General features: G+C 36.8%; 1 protein-coding gene across 2 annotated transcripts in view; it reads right to left on the bottom strand.

Annotated features, from left to right (window-relative positions):
* EcR (Ecdysone receptor) overlaps positions 1–25,386 on the bottom strand; it is a 289,167-nt gene that overhangs the window by 150,471 nt on the left and 113,310 nt on the right. For both annotated transcript variants that reach the window (XM_074087735.1, XM_074087734.1), the window contains one exon: positions 12,600–12,644. The gene's annotated coding sequence lies outside the window, so the exon portion shown is untranslated. The remainder of the gene's footprint in view (positions 1–12,599; positions 12,645–25,386) is intronic.

The following is a 25,386-nucleotide window of genomic DNA, read 5'->3' as shown; positions in this document are numbered from 1 at the left end:
TACCAAACGCCTTCGAATAATGCGTGCCGAGATTGCTGAAGGGTTGTTTTCGCCAAAATATTTTTTTCTTAACTCATTAGACGGTATTAGACCCTTTAAAAGGATTTTGTTTTGCCAAACGAACGATATTTCGATCATCTCGACGAGATGACTTTCTTTGTCTAGGTACACGCGGAACATTTGAAGTAGTTTGATACGTGGCAAAATGCTTTATGGCGTGGAAAACCATAGTTTTTGAACATTGCAGATGATCGGCTATGTGTTTATACGACCAATTCTTGTCGCGAAGTTTTAGTATTACTTCTCTTGTAGATTTATCACAACTTTTATTTTTCCCATTGTTTTTATATGAAGCAATCGCCTTTAAGACTTTTACGGCACTAAATGGCGCCAAAATTATTCGAATAATAACCTAAAACCACAAAGCGGCCGTCCGTTCTCTATATAAATTTGAATAAAAAATAAACTATTCAGCGTTCTTAATTATATGACCAGCCAGTAAGTAGTAATACTAGGTTTAGATGTAATGTATAAAGTTTATATATTTATTTTTTAGCCAATTATATGTATAAATAAATTTACCGCTAGTACGGAAAAGTTTTACGATACCGAGAGAAGTACAAAAATATACATGCAGTTAGTAACACTTGTCAGTTTGAAAAAATCTTCTCTATAAAAAATCGTTCTTAATTATATGACCACAACTGTATATAAGGATTGAATGGATTAGTAGGTACATAAGTATAATCTGAAGTTGCATGCGTATAAGGTTTTTATCAAAAAATAATCCTGAATATTTCAACCATGGGTCGGGTATGTTAAACTGAATACCTTTGGAAAAGTTTTTGTAGAATATTCAATTGAGGATTGAAAATGTTCTGGATATAGCCGATATCCAAAGTGAAACGCTTGAAAGAAGTGATGAAATGTAACTGAAAAGTCCTTGCAGTTTTAATTTGAACTTGCTCTACCACGGGATGAATTGTGGGCAAACCTTTTCATGTGGTTTCGGTTAACCCTTACACCTGGCATTCTAATTGAAGTTGAAGTAATTAGCTACAACAAAGTCTTCTCTAACGTTGCGCAAAAAACAGGCGTGCCATACCGATCCCGTACTGACGGACAAATTTTCGGATTTATAGTACTTACTAGCCTTAACCCGTGGCTTCGCCCGCATTAGAAATAGCTTAATGCCGTCTTAACTCAACTGTTCTAAATTATGCCCATTTTAATTTTAAAATATACCGATTAAGTTACCATGTCTTACCCAATTATTCTATGTCTTACCCCTTTCATAAAACTTTGCCTTTCTAACAACAAACAAATGTCGAAGTGACAGATAAGGACAAACGAATTTTAGCGGCATTTTAACTAAAATAGGTTTGATTGTCGTTTATGAATAAGGGGGTTAGAGTTTGGCTTGAAAAAAGGTTACGGTAACAATTTGAAAGGACAGCGTTCGCTCGCACAACGCCATCTATTAATTGTAAGCGAAGTTAACACGTCATCTTGAGCTTGAGAGAGCTAAGGTACGCCACCGCTCTTGGACAGTGCCCTCTATTCTTGTTTAAAATAAAAAAAAAAAACCCACGGAACGCATTACCGGGATATGAAGTATTTTATATCTCAACGCAGATCTTTGTCTATCTGTAGGTACGCCAAGTTTCATTTAAATCCGTTCAGCTGTTATTGCCTGATTGAGTTACAAACATCCAAACAACTTCACAAACTTTCATTTTTATAATATTAGTAGGAAGGATTAGTACGATAATTTTGTGACGCCTTGCGTATACCAAAGCAATGCCGGAAATACGGAAACACCTTTTCTAGTGACTTTTGATTGCGTTGAATTAGAAGTTTGATTATTACTGCTTCAAGGAGTAGTCCTGAGTATTTCTACTAATTTCAGCTTGATTCTACCTCCATGAGTGCTTAAGGAAAAGGCAGACCGTAAAGTGGTCCTATAAGCTTCCTATAAGAGTTCGGTTTTTCCTTCTTGAGGTATGGTCGGTACGGAACCTTTAAAAATTGTAATTAGTTTAAAATATTGTACGCTACAGAGATATCAGTTACATTATTTAATTGTTTTGAAACCCATGTACAAAGGCTTTAATAAAACACGTCATTAATCATAATCATAAATCAAAAGGCCATTAATCGGATGAGGTATTTAACTTGCACGTGCTCCACTTTTCCTTTTGCACCCGTAATATCATAACTCTGCCTTTGAATTATGAAATCGTGTGGCGTGACAGTACAGTAATTACTACATATATTATGCCTTCGGTAACATTATGTTTGTTTTCATCTCGCTTTTGCCGGTAATTATGAGCAATGGTGCGCGCTATAATTCAAAAACAGAAATAAATAAATAAACTGGAATTGAATAATAAAGACGAAGACAAGTAAGGCAGTTTTCAGTAAGGCTTGAACAGATGCATTATGGTAAAGAAGCAGGAACTGAGCTAAATAAAATTTAATGCTGCAATTGTACAAAATATGTAATATGTCCTCCTATATACTTGTATTTATCATGATTACATTTAGACACAATAAGTACTTAAGTACAATGTAAATAAATATATGACAGATAGCTTAGTGGTTAGAGAATCTGAGAAGGAATCAAAATGAAAATTTAAACGTTTATTTTGTAAGAAAACCGAAAAGGGCTCTTTTACATGTCACTTATTTATATAAGCACTTTTGGAAAGACCATCATTGCCAAGAAGAATGCAACGCAAGAAAATTCAAAACAAAAAGTATATTAGTTACAACTCTTTTTGTCCGCTGCCGCTGGATTGTATTTATTACTTTTTAAGTACTTTAATTAAATTGAAATCACAAGCAAAATAGATTAAAGATCGTCGGTACAGGACTATTTACTAGTAATCCTGGAAAATCACTTCGCGCAGAAAATGACGAACAAAAACCCGCAACCACTTCACGCAGCCTCTACAACCAACAAAAGCACCTTAAAGCCTTAAAGTGTTAGGAGGAGGATCGCAAGTCGTGTGACAGGCGCTGCGAGGCTGTGTCGCGACCGGGTCACGTCCTGCACTTGAACTGATTCCGCACTTTCGGTTTCTGCGGGCCGGGATAGCCTGACCTACCCGAAGGAAGCCGCGCAAGGGGGTCTGGAATAGGGTTACCAGATTTTATGTGAACCCGCGACAAATACAACACCAATTTCAAAGGAATAATTTTCTGTGCATTAGGTCTGTTAAGCTGGTTTAATAAAATATACGAGACAAACTAAACATTACTCTTGCCAAGAGTTCCGCTTTAACCATATCCATGGAATTGCGGTTTCTTGCCTTCATTTTTAAGTTACCCATTAGGCTAGAAATTTTAAAAGACGTGCGCATTGCAGGTTTTACCTCTGACCGCAATATTCGGCGTTTACGGACACGGTGTTAAATACAGAAATTTACTTGCACGAAATAGTGAGAACTAAATTTTGTGAAGATCATAATGGAGGACATGAACTTAAAACGTTCTTGAAGGTATACAGGAGTTGCAGGATTTGCGGAAATTTTTTAGAGAATACTTCAAAAATGTAATTGACTTAATATCTCAATGAGATGTGACGCGTCGCATGAGAGAGAAATTATGAAAGCCGGGAAAGTAGACAGCATCGCTCTCTGTTAGCAAATACGAAATCCGGATTCCAGCACTGCGGTGTAGGAATTCACTACACTATTTTCGCAAGAAAATCATAATGAGGGTTCCCTACTATCTAGTCCTTAACCGACGACCACAGAAAAAATAAAATCGCACCTCGGAAAATAAATATAATTTACCAGTACCAGAAACCCGACATTAAGCCCTTTTCATGAAAGTGGAAACACAAAAAGGAATAAATAAATTGCTTACAAAGTAAAACAATTTGCAAATACAATCTTTTCACTTAAATTCGGATCGCACGTGTCGTTCATTTGCTAAGGGAAACATTCGTTTCCGTAAACATGGGTTCGATATTCAATTAAGGTACGTTTTTGTTTTCGTCCTTGTACCTAATTCGTACATTTGTCACTTTTATGTAGCCGTGGAAAGAACAAATAAGAATATCTACTGCGGGAATAGAAAAATACTTTCTCAATACCATCAGATCTTATTTATCTTTCGTCCTTTCAACGATTTAGATCATTTGTTACAACTTTACCAGTAAATTCAAATTCAAAAATTCAAATGATTTATTCAGTAAATAGGCCGCAATGGGCACTTTTACACGTCATTTTTTAAACTACCAGCGCTTTCGGAAAGACCATCATTGCCAAGAAGAATGCGCCGCAAGAAACTTGGCAGAAAGTCATTTTTTCATAAAAATATAATTACAAATAAAATACTTAAAAACTATATTATACAATAAAAGAAAAAAAAATACAAAAAATAATAATAAAAGAAATACAGGGATGTATGGGGTCCCTAAAACTTGGTCTTTCTAAAACAATCAGTGAGGGGAACCTATTAATCGCTCGTCCTGTATCAAATGATGCTCCTAATGCTATAAGGGTCTATGTACTATCATGTTTGGGCCTACATGCGCCAACACACCAAAGGCGTGTAAGAATAAACAAATCAAATATAGAGTAGTCAATTTACCCAACATATGTACGTCTGATCCTCGCTTTTACTTTAAGGATAATCAAAACACCGATATCACATTACAAAATCTCTGCAACCCTTATCCATTAGCGTGAAAAACACGTATAATCTTACGTGGGGTGAACGACCTCTTGATGAGTCTGTCTCTTGTTTCGAGAAACCCACACCATATTATCCTTTTTTTACTTTGCCATTATCATGTCACTGAAATAACACACCAAAGAGTATTTGTCTTTGTCTGCAATGATATTATTAGTCTTTAGATGGAATAAATACACTTTACCTATACAGTTAAGATTAAGGCAACAAGATCAGGCTTCATCTTAGTACTACAAAAGCAAATATTTTTAATCAGGAACATATTTGATACAATACAGAACATATCTATCACAATCAGACCAGACTCCAAACTAGGCTAAGCCTATATCTTGGACGTCTGCGAGTGCGATTAATAGACTTTTAAAACTTTAGAATCAAAGGATAACATACAGAAACTACTACTAAATAAGTCCAAATTGAAATGAACTTTCCAAAACGATTTGTAATATTGTAATAACGTAACACAAAAGTTACTGGCCTAAGGCCTTATTGTCTGATTGGAATCACAATCGTTTTCACCTGTTCTTTCTGTCACACGCTATACAACGAAGGTAGAAAGAGATGGTGATACGATTGCGAACGTTAGCGCGATAAACAATAGTTACAGCCTCGGAGGGCCTACTCCGAAATTCGAAAATCGAAGTTCGTATTCATATCGTACCGTCCTTCTCACCCTCGAATTTAATAGTATAAGTTTCAGAGGGACGGAACGACACGAACTTCGATTTTCGAATTTCGTAGTAGCCCCGCTGATTCGTCTCACAAATTATTATGAAATCATTCATAATCATAATCATTGCATGATAAATCGCATTATCACACAAATTCGTATCACTGTACGACATCTTGAAGCATTAGAGATGATATTAGAGAAAATAAGTAATTTTTAAGTCGCAAATTGAATATAAGTCAGTTTACTGTGTGGAATATAAATACATAGGCAGTTATGACTCTCGAAAATAAAAGAGTAATACTCGTATCTTTTTTAAAAACTCACAACATTCAATATTTATCTTATGTTTACTTGGCAACTCCAACATTCTTTCCACATTGATGTAGGTATCAGCCATATTTATAATAACCGCAAGATTAAATGAATCACCGCCAATTTTAAAAAGTTAATTTCCGTGGTAACCGGATATAGAACTACGTGAATGAATACCAGCAAAGCATTTCGACCCTTGGTCGCATTATTCGAAAACTTGTCCGTCTAGGTGTTTTGATATTCAAAAAGTTTGGAACATAAAACTTATCTTATAACTCACAGTAAGTAAAATGAACAATAACGAAAAACATAAACAGGGAAAGCCATTAGGTATATTCCGAAAGATGAAGACGGTAAAGGAAAGATTATTTATGGAGATTCACACAAGTTGGGGGATGATAAATGGGACTGCTCTCTCGGCGGACTCGCTAATGCGTTACGTGGTGATAACAAAGCGCGGGTGTATCTCCACTCCAGTGTTCAGTTAATGCGCCAAACAGTACCACATTACTCTCTAAGTACTCTCAACTACTTGTGTAGCTCCTAATTTGATGCGTTTCTTAGAAATGCACGAGCCTTGAGCGTTGGGGCGTTCATTTCAGATTTTTTTATGGGAGGATTGGCATCAATTAATCTATTCCTGAACCAAACAAAACTTGTACTAAAATTTCTAGACAACGGATAAACGTACTTAATGTACATGTAAACATTGGTGACTCTGGCACAAATATTCGTATTTTTACACACAAATATCTGCCCCGACCGAGGATCGAACCTGGGACCTCAAGCTTCGTAGTCAGGTTCTTTAACCACTAACCACTAAGCTATCCGGTCATCAATTTATAACTTTTCAGAGAAAAAAAATTGAAATTTTATTATAAAAATTGTGAAATTTGCATAATATGAATATAGTCGAAAATCACTGAAATTAGAGACTTAATTTAAATGTATTTACCAAATTCAAGCACTAAATTTACACTCTTGTGTTTTATTTACTTTATCACAATTAACTCTTCAAACAAACACATCTGGCAGTTTTATTATTTTCCTTGGCACTGGCGTTATTTAAAAAAAAACATTGGAAAACTCATTCTTATACTCCTTCAAAGTGTAATGGTTTGGAATAAATGGTTAATCATCTGCGCACGTCCATGTTGAGTGTTATTCAAGCCGAATGATCTTGCAAGCCATTGACGCAAGTTCATCTTATTATAATGTATTCAATAAATACATTCATGCCAGACAAATCTTTATTTAACGCGATCGCGCTCACATACGGCTACCAAACAAGTTGCCGTTCGGATCTGTGAACACCTACTTTAACGCTTCTCCATCTATATTATCAGATGCAGTTTTTTGAGGCAACGCAGTGTGGACAACGGTACATCTGAACTATTTTCAAAGTCAAATCCTGAAGGCGGATGGGTGCATGAATTATTGAATATAAGACATCGGATGTTAAAGGGATGAGTGATTTCCATCGGCGTTACGGAGCTAATGTTTATTCTAGAATGGTGTTGCGCACTGACAAACAAGATAACTGTAAAAATAGTACGTTTCATATTTATTTACCGTATTCCTTTGAAGTAATATGTTAACACATTACGATTTGAAGATGATTTGCTGTTCCACTTTCATAAGTCAAATGCTTACACAATATGAAAGCAAGATGTAAATGGTCTTGGTACACTTATTGTCAGCTAGTTAAATAATCTCTCAGCCCCTTGGTGCTTTTTGTAAGGGATCAGCAGAAAAGTCTATAGTGTCACATATTTAATTGGTAAAAAAAATAATGTAGATTCACAGTGTGGTGTTTAATGTTTAAGATATTATAAGGGGAGTAGACACGACAAATATTCCGTAGTACCAGAAGACCAGAGTTTTAAACAAGTGTGTGTTACTAGTGATGTCTTATGGCTCTGAGACGTGGTCTTTGACTGCTGGCCTCTTAGAGAGGCAAAGAGCGCGCGAGAGTTGCGCGATAGAAGCCGTGCTGAAGAAGTAAGGTCACTGACATAGCTTTCAAGGATTTGTAAGATACTGGTATAACCGTTGGGGGAGACTGATCCTCGAGCGGTGACCAAGAACTGGAAAGTGAAGCGTTGGTAAGTCTACTAGGTGGAGTGAATCGGTTGATGCAAGTGGCGAGTTGTCGTTCGTTGTGCCGTTCTAAAATGGAAGCCTTTGGACAGTGGATGTCTAGCTGATGATGAATATGATGATGGATGGATGGGTTTTAACTAATGTGTTGGTCGATTCCGCCCGTGCTCCACCTCAATATATCCTAACCCTAAAGGTTAATGCGCACGACTGCAAAGTCTCCTTTCATTTTAATAGTGATGAACATCGTTAATGAGTGAGTTTACAACGACTAGCGTTACATCTCAGTGCATCTCTTTTCTACTAGATCAGCTGGACAGGGACGCACATAAAGAAAAAGTAGTCGAGACCACGTGTGTTAGCCGTGCGTTAAAGATTTCTCTGATGAGAAGAAACGCAAGCGCATTCCGTGTGGTAGACTAGACGCGTCGAGTAAACCGCATTTTATTATGATTGTTTAGGTAAAGTTTTTTTTTAAAATTATTTAGCTGGCTTGCTCTAATTATCTCGAGAAGCTTTTACTAATTCAAATAACAATTCTGTTTTTCGACTTCACTTATAGGTTCTAGAATATTTCTTCCAGTATTTTAATTGCAGAAATTATGGGTGGCAACAAAATTTATTTACACAATATTTTAGACTATCGCGGTCATTACTAATTTTATGAATTAAATTCAACTGTGCCGAAATATCGAGCTGCTCTAAAATCAAGGTACGCGGAACAAAACCCGAATCCTACAAATATTATAAATGTGAAAGTTTGTGAGTGAGTGAGTGAGTGAGATTGCGAGTGAGTGTGAGTATGTTTGTTACTTCTTCACGCTAAAACGGCTAGACAGATTTGGATGAAATTTGGCAAAAAGTTAGTAGTTTCTAACTTGGATTAAAACATAAAATACTTTTTATCCCGATATTCCCACGGGATAGGGATAAAATCTCAAAAGAACAACCGCTGGGCTTAGAGCCATGAAATTTAGTATGTATGTAGCTGGACCTCTGGAATAACACATAGGCTACTTTTTATCCCGATATTCCCACGGGATAGGGATAAAATCTCGAAATAATAACCGCTGGGTTTAGAGTCATGAAGTTTGGTACCTACATTATGTAGGTAGCTGGATGTCTAGAATAACACATAGGCGACTTTTTGACCCGATATTCCCACGGGATAGGGTTTTTTTTTGGAATTTTATCACTGGGTTTAGAGTCTTGAATTTTTTACAGTTATTCACAACACAACCTCAATGAAGACCACGATATAAATTTAGGAAATTTCCAGGGGAATTTTGTAAAAACCCGAAAACTTCAATTGCAACTACCAGGCCGAATTCATAAAATTTATTTACCTACTGAGCGAGCGGTTGTATAAATGTGCACGAAGGTGAAACCGGCCTACAGGCCCACTGCACTGCGGCTGTGACGCGACGCGACCGATATAACAGCTGTGAATCGATTAACGACCATAAATCGACTTTTCTTTTGGCTAGTTACGAGTACATTAATAATAGATAATTACTGTATTTTTGTAGGACTACTCCCGTTAATAGATAAAAAAACCCTTCGGCCACTTTGGAAACCAAAGGTTCGAAACCAGTTGCGGAAGAAATCTTTTTCGGTCTTGTTCGAAACCAGTTCCGAACGGAACCTATTTCGTTCTTATACGAAACCAGTTACGAACGAACATATTTTTTGCTCTTGCACGAAATCAAATCGTGATCGACTTCTGGTTTTTTAGCTTATTTTCACAGAAGCGTTTTTTTTTCAATCTGTGTTGATGGAGCTCCGCTAGCGGAGCTCTTACTTTCGTGTATTTTTGGCCCCTCGGGCCAATGTATAGTCAACATAACCTAAACCTATTCCTATTTCATTTTCTGTGTCGTTTAAAATTAAGAAAAAACGCGATTGTGAAAATAAGATTGTATAGGTACTTATATATATATTTAAATTTGTGAATGAGTTTCAAAAGAAGATTCTATATTCTCTATGGGAAACCAGTTTAGAAAACAGAACTACTTTTCTTCATTCGAAACCAGATTTCCGAAAAAGAAAAATAATTCTGTTTTCTAAACTGGTTTCGAACCTTTGGTTTCCAAAGTGGCCGAAGGGATAAAAAAATTGCCGATTACCATCACGAATAAAAAAAAAAAAAAAACTTACAGCACGTATGATTATGAGCTCGTATGATTATGATTATTAAAGATACCAAATTTCAAGTCTAGTTTAAGTCTAGCCTGTAGTGTAGATGGTTTCTCAGTGAGTCTATCACGTTACACTTATAATTATGTATAAATTTAACAATTTATGGGTGAAGACCAAAAAGTTGCACACCTTAACAGGTAGTTAAAATAACTATTATTTTTTTTCCATAATAACACGAAAATTAATCATACATTTGTTTTGATAATTTTCGTGTCGCAATGGAAAAAAATTAAAAGTAATTTAATATCAAGGGAATGCTGCCAGCCTTTTGGGCACCATATCACGGGGACCTTTTTTAGATTTAATTTAGTTGGTATCAAGTTTTTAAGTTAGGTATTTAGTTTATAGTTAAGTTTTACTTATGGTTATTTTTTGTGTTAATGTGTATGCTTAGTCTCGTTTAATAATTAAATTATTATAAAGTAATTTTTAACTACCTGCGTTAAGGCGTGCAAATTTTAGGTCTTCGTCTTCACCCTTATAGATAAGAAAACTTCGAGTTTAAATCATGTGTAGTAAATGTTTTTATTACCTCACCGATTCGGCTGCATCGCAATAGCAGTGACCATGCAAAGACAAGTGTATGAGGTCACTTATTTGTTACATATTGGTCATCGAGAGAGACGCCAGTTAGTATTTAATTATTCATTGGTGTAGAGACGATTTTTCATACAAAAAACAGAAAATAGAACAAGGTAAGTGTACGTATATAATAGTAAAGTGTTTTACATACATAAATAAGGTAACATGAACATTGTTTCAGGTAAATAAAAATTATATACAGAATACATATATCATTATTTAGGTATTAAGTGAAAATAAAATAGCTTAATGTAATAATAGTAATAAAAATAAACAAGAAAGTAAAACAAGTCTAATAAAAAGAGCTACCAGTTTTTTTTTGCCTAAAAATGATGTAAGTAAAAAGTTACCCAAAAAACATTTTTTAATCAATAATCGTGATAGATTGAGAGAATAGACATACCACATATTCTCATAATATGTATATTGCTCAAGGTATAGGAAATAAATATACCTAACTTATCTCTTTCTCAAGATAATATTGACTGTGGTTTGCTTCTCACAAACGTAGGTATCACGTGGTATACATAAAAGCCAATTAACCGTAATTCGGTACCAAACAAAACAGAACAAATCCTGACCCATTTTCCCGATAAACTAGTTAGGTATGTTTTATGATTGAGTCGAGTTGTTTTCGAGCGCACGGAAGTATGTAGGACGCTCGTGTCGGGGTCTGTGATAAGCTATCTTTCTGGGTTAACAACCTATGGTTGAGTATCGCTGCAATCACTGCTATCGGTCACCTCTCTAGACGTCTGACTGGCTGTTCGAGGAATTAATTGTAATCTTAATTAAAGTCAGTCAAGTTGAGAACGGAGGAAAGGAACGGAGTCAAAACGGCAGAATTAGACGACATTGCACCCAACCGGGAGCAGTCTAGAGGAGATAGGGTTAACCTTGGCTTATCAGTTATCGGTGATACTTGGTAATGTGATACTGCGTTGTAATCTTACGCTGAGCTCACAATGGTGCAAGCAATATAAAGTCGCTGCCAACCCGATTGCAAGCATCAAAACTGACAGCTGTCATCTATTTTATAGGTTGCACTAACCTGTTAACCCCGACTCCGTCGGCGTAGCATTCGTTTATCGCTATCCCGCGGAAAGTATTCTATTTTCCGGAATAAAAACTATCCTATGTCCTTCCCCATAACTCAAAATATACGTTTGCCAAATTTCATCTAAATCGGTTCAGCGGTTTTGACGTGATGGAGTAACAAACAAACAGACTTACAAACTTTAGCATTTATAATATTAAGTGGGATTATTAAGTATCACCGAATATCATTGATAAGTTAAGGTTTGATCTAGGTAGGTTTTGTCGTTGTAAATAAGTTTCGTTTGTACTTTTCAATGTGGTACTGAGGCGTCGGCATGTCGTTATAAAAAATGGACCTATTTTTAGCATAGAGTTGTGACATGAAAACAGTGGAAAATCTCAGCGAACTCTTGAAGAGCAAGGCGGTGATAAAGTTTTGTGATCTGCTATTTGTATGCTTTATTTACACACACTTGTTTTGTTTGTACATCACGCCTGTATTCCCAAATGGTGTAGGCAGAGCACACGAAACCTCTTATGATTGCTCTTTTTTTTGTTTGTGCTTTATTCGTTCGTTAATAAACGTTAAGTCGCATGTTCTTCTAATAGGTCGTTAAGTAAGCAGTTACTTTAATTATTTAGTGTTTCAATTTATACAAACAAAACTTTAACTGTAATTTATGCATAATGCATCATAAAGCTAAGTTATGTTTTTATTGTGGTCGTAAAAACAATAATTTTCATTTACATCGTCATTGAAAAAAAAAATTCAACTAAACAACTTTATGATCACATTGTTTTAAGCTGATTAGTTAATTACCTAAAACGTAAAGTTAAGCGTGTTCCAGTCAAGCCATGGACTGGCTCTGTTGTAGTGAAAAAATTGTTTACACAGGCCAAGTAAAAATCAATCTTGTGTGATATGCCGTACAGACTTTGACATGTAAAACTTGATTAAAAATAGATTAGGCGCTTCTCAAATGCAACTTACCACTGGAGGCGTTTTCCGAGGCGAACAGCGGGGCGGCGTTGTAATCTGGAAAGAAAAATACGCCTGTTATAAAAAAAAACTACGTTGTTTTTAAGATTGGTTTTTTGGAATCTTTTTGTATTTTTTATTTAAATTTCAAATTTTCTGTTATTTTTACGGTCATCCCGTAAAACCTATACTTATCGAAAATACAAACTGAAATATAGATGCATAGAAAAACCAGAAAAATAAGACCAGCGCTGGGAATCGAACCCAGGTCCTCGGCATTCCGTGCCACGTGCTATACCACTACACCACCACTGGACTGTACGTTGTTTTGTAAAACTGCACAAGTTCTCGTACTTTGAAAGTTTATTATATTGTGCGTTATTCTTTATCTAAATTTATGTGACAAATAACATAATTTTTTTTTAATTTTTAAGCTGTTTTTTAGACTAATAAGTTAACTATCTAAGGTAAAAAATATTATATAGAAATATAGAATATAGAGGCCGCCGATTGTTTTCTGTATCGCTTGCTATTTCTGGTGTACAATAAAGAGTAATTGTATTGTATTGTACTGTATACATATATATTTTCGGTGTGTGTATCTGTTTTTTGTATCGCTTACTATTTATTACTGGTGTACAATAAATGAAATGAAATGAAATATATTTATTTGCAATTTCATTTCTGGTGTACACTAAAGAGTCTTTGTATTGTATTGTAGGCTATACAACTTTTACGGATTTATTAGACACAAAACAAAATAAATTACCTACAGATTACGAGACAGAAACAAATATACACAAAGAAAATTCCTTAAAAGTAGCAATCTCTCCAGTTAACCTTTGAACAATCATTAAGTAAGGCATCCATCTCTAGCTTTAAAAAAAAACACGTATAGAGAAAACTTTTAGACATGCCGCTACTCTGGTTGCAAAATGATCACTGCTATTAACATTAGACATGTATGATTTTGACAGGATTGGATCGTGGTAAATTAATGACTTGCCGACTACCCGAAATTATGTCTTTAGTCTCTCTTCACAATAAAATGCGTTATCACAGATGATGCTGTAGGTATTTTAACGTATTATACCCCAAACAACATAAAGACGTTATTTCATTGAATGCAATGCAAATGCTTCGCACTCTTACTCAGTTTCTACAAAACTGGCATAATTCTCAGAAAATGCATCAACTTTTGAGAATCTACTATCACACACACGACAGACCGCCGATAAGGCTGCTGAGTCTCGTCACGTTTACCACTAAAGTGGAACGGATGGCTGTTGGCGCGTAAAGCGGGAAGCGTGGCGAAGGCCGCGAGGTAAACGACACTGCGACGCTTACGCAACTGTCGTACTCGTACTACGGAACCAAGTACTAAGGTGTTTCAGACTGAACGACACCAATCAGCAATGACGTCTCTTTTTAACTAGTAGGGATTGAAAGAGACGCTACTACCCTGTGGTACTGTTGAAGGCGCATGAAAGCAAAATCGCTACATGGCACACACGAAATTTAAATTTTACGAATTAGGCTTGAGCAGGCCGATGGAGTTGGAAAAGAATTCGCTCTAATCTTCTTGCAGCCCTCTCATTCTGAGGGGAGGCCTGTGCCCTGTAGTGGGACGTATATAGGCTGGGATGATGATGTTGCAGCAATTGTGATTATAGTTAGAGCGTCAGGAAAGAAGTAAGTTGTAACATTCTTCCGCTAACTAGGTTTTATTCATTTATACCTGTAAAGACCTTTTTTTATTTTTCTTATTCGACTGGATGGCAAACGAGCAAGTGGGTCTCCTGATGGTAAGAGATCACCACCGCCCATAGACAACTGCAACACCAGGGTATTGCAGATGCGTTGCCAACCTAGAGGCCTAAGATGGAATACCTGAAGTGCCAGTTATTTCACCGGCTGCCTTACTCTCCACGCCGAAACACAACAGTGCAAGCACTGCTGCTTCACGGCAGGATTAGCGAGCAAGATGGACCTGACGATAAACCATCCATAAGCTACTATTATTATTATTATCTAGCCTGGTTTGGTGACCTACTGCTGGAAAAGGCCTCCTCACATATCTTCCATTCCCTCCGATCCAAAGCAAAGTATTCTACTAATACTGACAGCAATTCCTACTTCATAATAAAAAATATGAAGGCTGATAGGTTTTTCCACTAGTAATACAAATGCAATAAAAAGTTATTTTCTAATAAACCTTGTCGTTATAATAAGAAATTTCTTAGACTTCGCAAGTAACTGATAAATGAAAATGAAATGAAATGAAATGATATATTTACCAATTAGTAATATACTTACTTTAAATAACTCATTTAATCAATTTGATATGTTATCGATACGAAATAAGCCTTTACAATGTCACCACTCAAACTAGCTAACCATAACCGCGTTGTGTTGGTAGGTACACAATAGCAAGCCCTTATTAATGTATAGTATTATCATACCGCCCACAAGGATTAGGGCAATCCCATTGCGTGTGTGGTTTCAGAATGAAATGCTGCCATTGATTACAAGTTTTTTTACACTCGAGAGAAAAGTATAAGTAAAACCGGCCAAGAGCGTGTCGGACACGCCCGAAATAGGGTTCCATAGCCATTACGACCATTACCCATTAGCCATTATTTTGGCTACGGAATCCTAATAAAAAACGTGTGGTCACAGAATGAAATGCTGCAGTTGGTTACAAGTTTTGTATAGTCGAGAGAAAAATATTGATAATCATTATAGTCATAGAACAAAGTAATTTAGTGGGACTGTGTGGTCAACTCTAGAATCCAGGCATGTGTAAAAATTATATTGTCAAATTCTAGTGTCTTGCAGAAGATAGGAAAACGTGTACACTTTAACGTGATGACGCAGAATAGATAATAGTGCAAGTTCTGGTATAAAGAACTTAAGCTGTAACTTGAACTTGAAGTTCTAAGAGATCGACGCGTTTTCTAAACTCGTCAGGTTTTGCTGTGTAAATTAAATCTTAGTTCTAAAATCACAATCTACGTCAAAAATAGGGAGATGGCTAAGGCGTTTAAATATATTATCAAAACAGGTTTTTCAGCACCCTTGACATTAGAGATTTTTCCTAGCATATTTGAATATCCTGATCCTTATATTTGACTCTAACTGTATACATACATAAAGCAAAAAAGCCCTGACGTATAATCTTTCAGCAAAAATTCATCTAAAAGTCACTTTTCTCTCTTATTACAAGTCACCCCACATCCCATCTGGCCATAAATAGCTAACACACAGAGATAATGTCGCAAAGACAGACGAAAACAATTAAAACTGGTCACTTTTCGAAATTTCCATTCCACAAAGTGTCTGACTGACAAACTGATCGCGTATTCAGTGAATCGCGCACGATAATGTTGGCAACATACACTGCATGCAAATATCCGTCTACACACACAGCGATAACTCACGCGCATATGTGATTGCTGAGCATAAATTACTTATATAGGCACACACGTAAATCACACATGTGTGAGTTCGCGGCTTCATCACCTACTAACTTAGACGCTCACTAAACGATGTCAGTCTACAAGTTATTCTCGGTGTTAGTAACAATTTTTGTTCGTATTTCGCAATTGTCTTAAGAAATACCTAGAGTTTGAGAGTTGCTTTTGAGGTAGGTAGGTACATAACACGAAAAATCCTACGTTATTTTTATTATTTTTGCCTTTAAACTAAGTCTTCACAAAAGAAAATATCTTGGAGTTTTAGATACATTTTTTGCAAGAAAAATGGCGAAACTTAAATAGGTTTTTATCAACAAAATATTTTAAACATTCTTTGGCAGTTAAAATACTTTCGTAAAAATGTGAAAACAATTACATCTTTGATGTTTGTTGAAGATAATTAGGCTTGTTTTAAACTACCATAATAAGTTCAAATAATCATACAGGCCAAACACATTCGGCTTTCACCGCTGTCGGGTGAAAAGTCATGCATGAGTTTCGGTAACAATGAACCCTAAATATAAATGTATTACCTTAATGATAACTTATCTATCTATCTAATCTAATACCTTTAAACGAGCAATTCTTGTATATTTATATATAAGTATAATCTGAATCTCGGAAACGGCTCCAAAGATTTCGATGAAATTTGGTACATACTCGTAGTGGTTTTCGAGGCTGTAAAATCTTATAACGAAAACATAACGCTCAAAAATATAAATAAAAAAAAACACTTTTACGGAACCTAAACTATTTGAAGTTTTTCATTTAAAATTTAATACTTACACGTGGGCTGGTGTTTGTGTTTTTGTAACAATTAGTAATCAACCGACATACCACGATAACCCTGGTTTCACTGATAAAGGCTACGATCACTACCGCAATACGTTTTATGGAAATTCATTCCTACATTCTTCGCGTTATACACATCCCACTGCTGCTGTGGCAGTCTTCCGCAGTAATTGAGAGGGCTTGGGTAGTAGCTACTACGCCTCAAAACAAGTGTGGATTAGAAATCTCACTCACACCATAAAGTTGCTCCGCAAGTGTGTACGGGATTTCTCACTATGTTTTCTACACCAAAGATCTCATAGTAAATTTCAAATGTAAATTTGCATAGTTAAAAAAATAAGGAGTATGCCCGGGTTCAAATCCTCGATTTTCTTTGCTTCAAAAACATTGAGAATATTGTGAATGTGCATTGAAACCATGCTTATATAACTCGTACTACCGACGCAAGCTCAACCAAATTTTCATATAGATATTGATAAATTTCAAGGTTGACTCAGTGTCTCCAACCACGCCGTAATTACGGTAGATCTACCGTAATTTTTCTAGATCTACCACCTACCGTAGAAATATCATTACGGTGCCACATTCTATCGTAATTTTGTCAGTGTCCTTATTTCTACAATATCAACACTTGATTTAGTCAAATATTACAATGTTAATAGGGCAACACTGAAATGGGGGTCAGGTTAAAGTACAACCCGCAATTGTTCACCCGGAATGCACAACAAAAATTGCTCGACCTGACTATTCAAAACTTCATGTCATTGACATAAGGGTTTCCATTATCAGCTCTGTCATCGGTGTCGCACATTGCAGGTTGAATAACCGGCCAAGAGCGTGTCGGCCACGCCCGAAATAGGGTTCCGTAGCCATTACGAAAAAGTTAAGTAATATTTTTCTAAGGATTTCGTATTTTGTACCGAATATTCCAAGTTTAGGTATATTTTATACCTTAGACTGCTATTTACTCTTAACCTACTAATAATTCTCAAGAAAACTTAACCGTTATAGTTTTCCTTGTAAGTTTGATATACTTACTACCATCCTGAATTTTTTCAAATTTTTCCACCCACCGGTTTAGATTTTAGAGGGGGGGACGCTCGATTTTAATGAAAATTTGCACTTTAAAGTTGAATATTTTGCAAACTAATAACTAAATCGAAAAATCGTTTGAGCAACCCCGTAATGGTTTTAAGAGACCTATCCAACGATACCCCACATTACAAGATTGGATGAGAAAAAAAAAACACCCCCACATTACGTGATTTTTCAATGTACTGTTTAGTCGGCATAGTTTACATATATATTCGTGCAAAATTACAGCTTTCTAGCACTTATAGTCCCTGATCAAAGCCGCGGACGGTCAGACAGACAGACAGGGCGAAACTATAAGCGTTCCGTTTTTGCTATTTTGGCTACGGAACCTTAAAAACACGGGGTCATATCATACACAAACCGCACCCGGGAATAGGCGATTTTTTTGCCTACCGTATTTTTTTACCATCTACCGTAATCTTGATAGAGAGAGTTGGAGACACTGGGTTGACTTATCTTGAGACAATACCTATACCTAGGTATTGCCCTATAAATAAAGTATACTAAATTCAGTAATAAGATTAATAAAATAGATAATAAGCATTAATTAAAAAAAAAACTATCCTAGACTTAAAAACAACCTTAAACTAAAACAAATTACTTAAAGAGCACCCTTTAGGCAAGGTCCCGAAGATGGTGGCAGCGTTTCCGCAGTAATAGCTGGGACCTCGCCATACCTTTTACATTAAAAACTAGAACTTCCTCGACGTTTCCTCTATTCGTATCGTGCAGTGTATAGTTGAAACGTGGTGGTGATTTAGTCTTTCGTATGTTAAATATAGTAACTATGAATGAAAATCACGAAAGTTTAAAATATTATAACACATAGATGCATAGATGTCGCTAGTGCTGCTGCTTAAGTAGCATAGTAGAAATAAGCAACCTGAGCTATGTATGCATAGGAAAAATTCGTGTCTAGATTCCTGTGCAGCAGTGGTGTAGAGGTTATAGCACGCAGCACGGATTGCTGAGGACCTGGGTTCGATTCCCAGTGCTGGTCTCTTTTTCTGGTTTTTGGTGCATCCATGTCTCAGTTAGTATTTTCGATATGGTTTCACGGGATACCCGTAAAAGTAACAAATTTGGAGTTGAAATAAAAAATACAAAAAGACAATCTTCAAGTGCTTCGTTAAGAATTTAATTAAAGTAGGTAACCGTAACTACTGTTAAATTTCATAATTCCTGACCTATTATGAGCGAATGCCTAAGCGACCGAACGGCGCAGACCTAGCGTTGCATATGCGGCTGGCTGCATATTAAGCATGCATACTATGTGCATAATATCCGTACACGCAAGCTCCCTTAGGTACCTCTCCCTCTTTATGTAAAAAGGCAGGGCTGACGCGCGGCGGGACGGTGACAAGCCGCATTTTAAAACAAGCTTGAAAAAACATCTAAACACCGAGAGCCTCCTTCTTTTGAAGTCGGTTAGAAGTATAAAGTGTTTCCTTTGTAGGTTCGAGTTTGACCTTAGGCGTCGATTAATTTGTTACTTTACCGCCCTAAGGGTTCATTAAATAGTTTAATGGTTTTTCATCATCATAAAACTTTGCGGCTTGGGAGGCAAAGTGAGGTACTCGTACTTGATAGGGTGCGACAATATTACAGTACCTAGGCAGCTACAAAACAGGCAGAATGGGAAGTTTTGCTATATTCAAATATTTAACCTCAAAAATGAAATTTTACGAAGAAAGCTATGCCCTATTTCATTTCTACTCTAAAGCTGTCGGATGTCTACGCTTGATAACATTTAAACTTTAGAAAGCAAGTTGTTGTTGTACAAAATATTCTTGTCTCAAATTTTTATCTACAAGCTTTAGAGGTTAGTAGCAGTAATGATTATGTTGTCACTCGGATCATAATATCAAATCGATTGACACCTTACTGGTGAAAATCGGCCTAGTAGCTTAACCTATGGTAAAAAAGTTTTTGTGAAAATTTTCACTAATACCTATAAGTTTTTTTCCTAACTAAACTTTTTGTCCTCTCATTTTGAGAGGAGGCTTGTGTCCAGCCGTGGGATGTTATAAGCTGGGAAGATGATGAACTTTTTGCTGGCTGTACTTTCATTGTCATCCAAACCTACATAATGTATACTAACATACCAAACTATACTCGTAAAACCATGACATAAAAATTATGCTATAAAAAATACAAGTAGTTAATTAATTATAAGTATTAATAAACTGAAACTATTCGCACTGAAACTATTCGCAACCGCAACCATTAAAATTTTTAAGCAAATTGATGCCTCGGAACTAACCTTCCCTCACTACATTGCACGCACTCATTGAAACGAAGCCTGCCTCAACGCATCGCACAGTGCGCCTTGTGACCTAGGTACCCTGGCACCCCCCCGTCTGCAGGGGGGGAGGGAATCCTGACCACGCACAACGCTTCCCAGTGCAGGGCAGCCAGGGCTATATTTAGCGGTGCATTTCACCGGGAATTGAGGCGGGATTTTAGTATTTTTTGGTTCATGTCGATTGTTTCTGTTTTAAAATGTTGCTTGTTTGCGTTGGTGATTTAAATTATTATAGACCTAGTCTATTCTACATTAATTATACAAGTCCATACCGTGCCCGATTTTAGTCCCGTGGGTGTCATAAAAGGCGACTAGGGGACCTAATGTGAGGGCAGCAGAGCAGCGGTCTCTCTCTATAGCCACGAACTCCGACCTCCAACACTGCGATGTGGAAGGCAAGACGAAACCACCACTCTATTTTTCCAAGACAATCGTCATGAAGGTTTACTACTGGCCCTATACTACGAAGTGCAAAACTTGAACTTCGTGTCTTGCCGTCCCGCTAACGCTAATATTATTTAATACGAGAGTGAGAGGGAGGGTACGATGCGAACTTCGATTTTTCGAATTTCGTAGTAGCCCCCCTGACCACGATACTATGTCATACTATGTCAATAACGACTTCGAAGAAGTACTATAGTGCCCGGCCCCGGCCGCTCAGAAGTCAATCCTGACATGAGATCCTGATACACATCGGACAACTATGAAGTTCCTGACTATTGTTAATGTCAACCATTGAAAAAAAAAACTTACTAGTTACACTGTAGCACGCAACAAGTAAGCTTTGCATTTTTGTCTATGATTCATATTGTTTGTATTCAGTCAGAAACTTCATAGTTTTGCAATGTGTCAGGATTTACTTCATAACAGACAATTCCGATTTAACAGGATTCGCGCTGTCATCGTTCGTCCACCATTACCTCTCATATTTCGTATTCTAGTTTTTTTTTTACCGTACATCGGCAAAACCTACTAGACACTGGCAAAATTGTCATCCAATGGACAGAGCCATATTTTTCTAAAAAACCAACCAACCTACTTCATAACGGCCGCGGTTGACTACAAATGCTCGCTTTTTGCGGTCATTTACTGGGCTACGGCCCAGTCTTTTCATTTGGAAATACAATTCAGCTTCTGGTTTCAGGCATTGATTTTCGACACGAAGTATTACAATCAAACAGCTTATCAGCTACCATTAAACACTTGTTCAGCAGTGTAAACGACAAAAACCTGTAATTTTACAAATAACACGCCAACGAGCTACGGACAAAGCAGCCTATTCTGATTACAGGTTAGCCATGTAAATATTCTTATGATACTCCCATCGAGCACGCCATGGGGCCCAGAAAACAAACGCACCTGAACCGTGAAATGAAATCATTTGAGCAATAAAGTTAAATTGCTATTTTGGTCTCTCGACACAACCTGAACAAAGCCTGGGCTTTACATGATGCTAGGGAAAAACGAGCATGTCTGTTATTACTCCATTGTTGTGGTAACATTGTATGTATTTGCAGAAAATTGTGACATTGAACTGTGAGAATAACAAACGTTTCCTTAGGGAGGAGGGTCTCGTTTTGCTATTGTTAGCTGTTCAGTTGAATATTTACATTGTGTGCGTTTGCTGGGCAGTTGGTTATACTATTTTTTACACGTTTATTTCAACCTTTCTCATCTATACGAGAACAAGAAACAAGTTATGATTGCACCGGTAATCGTATCTGTTTCAATTCCATATCAACGAAACCAGTTTCAAATAAGTTCAAGTTAAAGCTTTTAAAATCAGAGCTCTACTTTCAACCGCCGGAGACATCGATTTGTAATCAAATTTGCTCGGGACCTCATATTCCGTATTGCATATAATATATGTATTCATAGGTTGGTCGTTGGTTGTATAGGTGTTGTCGTGCGTGTTTGCGTAAACCGCAGCCTTCCCCCCCTTAACCCTTTGCCCCCACAAGCCTACTGCACGAAAAGCCTACGATCATATAAACTACACGTGTATCGTATGTATAATATTTATTTATATGTATCGTGTACACGTGTATCGTATATTATACGATGTTATTTCAATTGACACTTGCTATGATTTGCTAGGCCCTGTTTGGTTGGTTAAACGTACTGCTTGTCAGACAATCTAAGTACTTAAAGATATTATCAGCATAACTAGTTTTATTTCGGGCAAGAGCAAGATGCTGCCAGAATTGTAAGTTAAAAAGTCTAGATAATAAGCTCACAAGCTAGCAACTTTGCCGGAACAATATCAAGTGAAACGCGCATCATACTTTCAAATGAGAAATTTCACTTAGATAAGCTTTCTGCGAAAGAGAAACCGGATCGGGCGGGACGCGGTGGAAAATCAAGAAAAACTTGTACGTGAAGTTGAAGTGTAGGATGTCGCGGCACAGCAGCGCAGCGCACACCAGTAAATCGATAATAGGAAGCCCTCAGACTAGTTCAGCAGTGCGTGCGAGCGACCTATACACCTACTACAAGCCGCGACGGCGGCCGCATGCAATGCGGGCTATATATAAAAGGTACAGAATCCGCTGCGTTCCTGCCTGCTCCGTGCCCAACGGAACTTATGGCGCAACGACAACGTCTACAATTGCTTGTTCGGAGAAAATAACCGGTTACATCACCACACCAGCCCATTCTCAGTCTTAAGTCTTTAGAATCAAGTCGGAATTTGAACGGGTGGGAATTTCGTTGTAGGCCATTTGTGACCGGGTTGGCAGCTTAATAACACAGCTAGGTGCATTCTCGCTGCAATTTCGCTCTCGGTCGGGCTGTGTGTTTGTGGCGCGTTGAAGATCAGGGCTAACGATCGGCGTGCATTTTCTATCTCGCTCGCACGCGTGGACGCGCTGGGCGTCAGTCTAGCTTGTCTAGCAAAAGAAACTCTACGACTCTATCCGACAGCGACGCCGAGAGGCTTTTGTGCGTTTTCCATGTTTATGTTTATAGGAGAACACGTACAAGGGTTGCTTTGAATGCCGGTTGCTACGGCACTGAAAGAGGTGCATCGTCGCAGAATTATAATCATGATAGGTACTAGACGATGTAGTTATTACACAGGTTTTTATTGTGAAGGAATGTTGCTTTAAGTGTATATGACCCATGTACATGACCGTAACATTGATGAATAAAACGCCCTGGAGATTTTGTTGATTAAGTAAAAGTTTGTAAGAATCCTCTTTTTCAAATGAATCATCGCAGTCTCGCAAAATAACAAGTATCGAGTCCTCAACATCAGTGATAAATATCCCCAGTCAGATTGTTAATTCTGAAAATATTATTTCAAAATATTTGTTATCGTGGAATAATGTTTATGGTCGTATGAAATTAAGTAAACTGAATCTTCACGTGGTGACACGACCTCCAACACGTCAAAACGTCCAAGTTGTATAGTAATGCTTCCCAAAAACTTTACACTAAGTGAAATAGTCACAGTAGTCTTGAAATCGCGCTTTTGTAAGAAAGTCTCATTGCAGAATGTTTTTGCACCAAAAGAAGTAAAAACATAAAAGTTTATAAATTTGATACGGTAGGTATCCCAAGATATTAATTAAAACTGCGGTCTTCGCTAAATATTTACGATCCCAGGTCTCGTTTTCATTTTGCCAATATTTCCATCATGGAGGTAATACAATCTTTACTCCAATTGATTGACAAACCACAAATGAGAAGAAGAATAAGGAAATCGTCGAAGGAAACTAACATTATTTTATTTTATTAGTCATAATCCTATTCAGGACATTTCTTAGTACCTACAGACGATAAAAAAAAGTAAAAAATAATCTGCATTTTTATAAAACATAAACATTATGATACAGGAAATAAATAATAAAATTACGGTTTTTGATTAGAAATCATATGAAGTAAATGATAGCTGCTACGGGTCTCCCCTTAGTATTAAATTTCATTTAAAAAATAAAACGTTATTCACGGTAAACTAATGGCGACGTAATCTCACAAAATTTCTCTTAATCTGTACTCTGTAGTCGTACGTGAATATGCGGAACATTCAGACGATAGCAATGTTATTTTTGTTCACAGCACCTTGAATACGGAGGCGGTCCTAACAACGAGACTGGTACTTATCGATATAACAAGAGCTTAGCCAGTTTTCTTTTAGACACACATTCACAACTAGCAGCTCTGCTGAGTCCTTTACCTCTTCACAAATTATGTTTTATCTGTTTCTTTCATTGTATTCTGTTATTAATATTTTTGGCTTTGTGAATAAATATTCTTTTATTTTATTTATTTATTACAAGTCCACGGTATCATTAAATCGTGTTAATCACGTGATGATTATTTCAATATAATGGGCCATAATTATCGCAGAATTGTGAGAGAGTTGACTTCACTGTGTTTTGTATTAGCCTCGTTAGGTATAATTGCATAAATTCGTAGCAAATATTATCATATAAATATTAGAAATGGAATAAGATTGGGACTTTCTAGTTAGTCATCGACGATACCTATTATTATTTATGATAATTAATTAGGAGGAAAGTGTAAGCTAAGAATGGCATCTGATGACCATGGAAAACCCGTTTTCTATTTCCTATTATTTCTATCGCAACATCGAGTAACACGTGCCATGTCTCGATTGAAAAAAATGTTTATAAAAAGTAGTGAAATCTCACAAACAGTCAAGCTGAAAGGAAATAGGGTAATAATTAAAAATAGTAAATTTGGATAGCAAATTTCGTGTTGATCGGCGTCAAGAGGTAACAGAGCAACATACCGACAGACCGATATACACACAGGGCTAATTACGCATTTATAATATTTTTAAGGATTTCATTTATGATCTTAAAGTCTCATCATCATCATATCCAGATCACAAAATTTCCAAAGAAGAACTAGCAGAGAACCCTACATTATAACAATTTTAAAATCTTCATGTTCGTACTGTATTAAATAATGCTACTGCTGCTACTGTTAGAACTCAAACGCCAAATGAATTAGTTGAAGCATCGGAAGAAGCATCGAGGCCTTGGGCTAGGCGGACGGCGAGCGTCGCGCTGACAACATGAGTCAGCCATTACGTTCCGTGATTTAAGAAAACCGAATGACGCGCGATTTGGCTGGCGTATTACAACGTGATGGCGTAACGGGT

This window comes from Choristoneura fumiferana, chromosome 5 (assembly GCF_025370935.1).
Source record: "Choristoneura fumiferana chromosome 5, NRCan_CFum_1, whole genome shotgun sequence".
Taxonomy (NCBI): domain Eukaryota; kingdom Metazoa; phylum Arthropoda; class Insecta; order Lepidoptera; family Tortricidae; genus Choristoneura; species Choristoneura fumiferana.
The sequence above is the reverse complement of the archived record's forward strand: the minus strand, read 5'-3'. Positions and strand labels throughout refer to the sequence as shown.